Source organism: Lontra canadensis, unplaced genomic scaffold (assembly GCF_010015895.1).
Source record: "Lontra canadensis isolate GAN:19392208 unplaced genomic scaffold, GSC_riverotter_1.0 scaffold5, whole genome shotgun sequence".
In the NCBI taxonomy this organism is placed as follows: Eukaryota; Metazoa; Chordata; class Mammalia; order Carnivora; family Mustelidae; genus Lontra; species Lontra canadensis.
The window spans coordinates 2,208,713-2,211,846 of NW_022630999.1; positions in this window are offsets into that span (position 1 = coordinate 2,208,713).

Below are 3,134 nucleotides of genomic sequence, written 5' to 3' on the forward strand. Positions count from 1 at the left end.
GAAATTGAACCATTGTGCATGCTGATGAGAACACAAAATGGTGCAGCTACTGGGGAAGACAATTTCACAGTGTGATATTGTGATTTATAATAAAAAAAGTATTTGGTTTTTGTCTCATTTCTGGCATAGAGGTCCTATAAACCTTGGAATTTCCTAAATGTTTAGAGCAACAAAGTTGTCTCCTGTTATGTTAATGAGGAGAATTTTGGATCCTGTCTAAAAATGGGGGCTAGTTGCCAGGAGAACCAACCATGTGATTAGAAGGTTGGAAATTTCAATCCCATCACCCAACCTCAGGGAGAGGAAAGAGACTCAAGGTTGAATCAATCACCACTGGCCAATAATGAAGCCTCCATAAAACCCCCAAAAGACAGGGTTTTGGAGAACTTCCAGGTGAGTGAACATATGGAGGAGTGGGTAGAGTGGTGCACCCAGAAGGGGCATGGAAGTTATACACTCCTTTCCCCATACCTTGCCCTAAGCGTTTCTTCCACCTGGCTCTTCTTGAGTTACATCCTTTTATAAAAAAACAAAACAAACAAACAAAACAATAAACCTGGGGCACCTGAGTGGCTCAGTTGGTTAATTTTCTGCCTTCCACTCACATCATGATCCCTGGTTCCTGGGACTGAGCCCTCATCAGACTCCTTGCTTAGTGGGGAGTCTTCTTCTCTCTCCCCCTCTGCCCCTCCACCAATCATGCTCATGCTCTCTCTCTGTGAAATAAACATACAATCTTTAAAAACAAACAAACAACCTAGTGATCTAGTAAGTAAAGTGATTCTGCTATAGCAAATTAATTGAACCCGAGAAGAGGGTCATGGGAACCTCTGATTTATAGCCAGTTGGTCAGAAGGACAGGTAACAACCTGGACTTGTGTTCTGAAGAAAGGATTCACAATAGCTATACTCTCAGTTTCAAAGGAGAAAGAACACTTTATTGATGTTATAAAAATCTAATAGAAGCAAAAGGAAGAAAAGGGAAATCTGTGCATAGATGAGGGCAATAGTAAGCAGTAAAGGAGAATAAGACAGAGTTACATTAAATCGGGTACTCACAACATCCAGCCTCCCTTGGTGAGGAAGCCCCGTGGAGTCCTAAGGAGAGGCCCGGGTGGAGCGTCCTCCCCTCAGGTGACACTTCCAACTGACCATCCCTATAAGGGCTGTTTTTATAGGGCAGGTGACAGGGTATGAAGTTAAACATCTGTTTGCTTATGTGCAGTTTGGAGGAAGCTGCATTTCTATGTTATAATGTCTTTACATCTTTAAGGAGCCTGGGCTAGGTGTGCTTGCCTCCCCTCCCAGATTCCATTCTGGGGGGCTAGGCCAGCCTGGAGCAAGAGGGGATATAAGGCAAAATTTACAGCTCTTGGCATTCAGACCTGAAGGACCAATTCTGACCTGGAGGCTAGCTAATGTCAACTAATCAGACTCCCAAGGTCACTTATGCAGCACAGGGCTCACAAACAACTCAATCCTAGGATCCTAGGACTCTAAGATCATGACCTGAACCAGAGGCACACGATTAACCAACTCAGCCACTCAGGCACCCCACAAACATTCTTTAGCTTGCTGTGCCTGTGCAGGTCAGTTATGCAGGACAGATCACACAAACCTCCATCTATACCATACAACTTGTGACTGACATCTGGAGTGGGGAAGGCAGATGTTCTTGTAGGACTGAACTCTTAACCTGTTGAACCTGATGCTACCTCTGGGTAGGTACTATCAGAACTGAGTTGATTTCTTAGATACCCTACTGGCATCCAAGAATTGTTTATGTGGGGGTCCCCCATATCTGTTGCAAATTGACCAATTGCAAATTGGTTCTAGAACATCCAAATGAGTCAGTTCCTCAAAAAGTTAAACAAAATTACCATATAACCTATCAATTATAATCCTAGTTCTAAGTGATGGTTTATAACTTACATGTCAACTTGGCTAGGCTATAGTACTCAATTATTTGGCCAAATGCTAGTCTAGATGTTGCTGCAAAGATATTTTTCAAGTGTAATTAACAAATTGAGCAAGACAGATTATCCTTCATAATGGAAGTGGACCTCATTCAATCATTTGTTTTATTATTATTATTTTTAATTTGTATTTTTTTAATTTTTCAGATAGAGAGAGAGAGAGAGCGAGTGTGTGCACAAGCAGGGGGAGAGGCAGGCAGAGGGAGAAGCAGACTCCCCGCTGAGCAAGGAGCCAGATATGGGACTTGATCGCAGGACCCTGGGATCATGACTTCAGCTGAAGGCAGACGCTTAAACGACTGAGCCACCCAGGTGTCCCATTTTTTAAATTTTTGTATTATTATTATTTTTATTTATCTGTCGGAGAGAGGAGTCATTCAATTATTTGAAGGCCTTAAGGGCAAAGACAGGATTCTCAAAGAAGAAAGAATTCTCCTCAAGAGAATGTGCTTAGCAGCACTATTCTTTAAGCTTAAAGGTAGAAACAGCCCAAATGCTCATCAACAGATGGATGGCTATGCAAAACATGGTAATCCATACAATGGAGTATCCTTTAGCTACACAAAGGAATAAAATCCTGATATATCCTACAACTTGGGTGAACCTCAAAAACTTATGTTAAATAAAAGAAGCCAAATGCAAAAGGTCTTATATTGTATGACTCCATTTATCTGAAATATCAAGAATAGGGAAATCTATAGAGACAGAAAGCAGACTGGTGGTTGTCAGGGGCTGGGGACGAGCGGAATGGAGGCGATGGCTTAATAGGTATGTGGATTCTCTTTGATGAGAGTGATGAGACTGTTTGGGAACTTGATAAAGGTGAATGTTCTAAATGCTACTGAATTGTATGCTTTAAAATGGTTCATTCTATGTTGTATGAATTTCACTTCAATTTCAAAAAAAAAAAAAAGCAGTAGAACTTGGTGATGAATTAGAACTAGAAGAGCAGAGGACAGGGTGAAGAGGAAGATGAAGCCAAAGTAGGTTTCCGGCTGAGTGCATGGGTGACCGATGATATCATGAATAACACCAGGAGATGTGAGTTCAGAGAACAAGTGGAAATCAGTTTCGTCTATGTTGACACTGGGCTAATTGGGCATTTAAGTGGAAAGATGCTGAGGGTGCTTGGAAAAATTGAAGGACAAGGTGGATGAC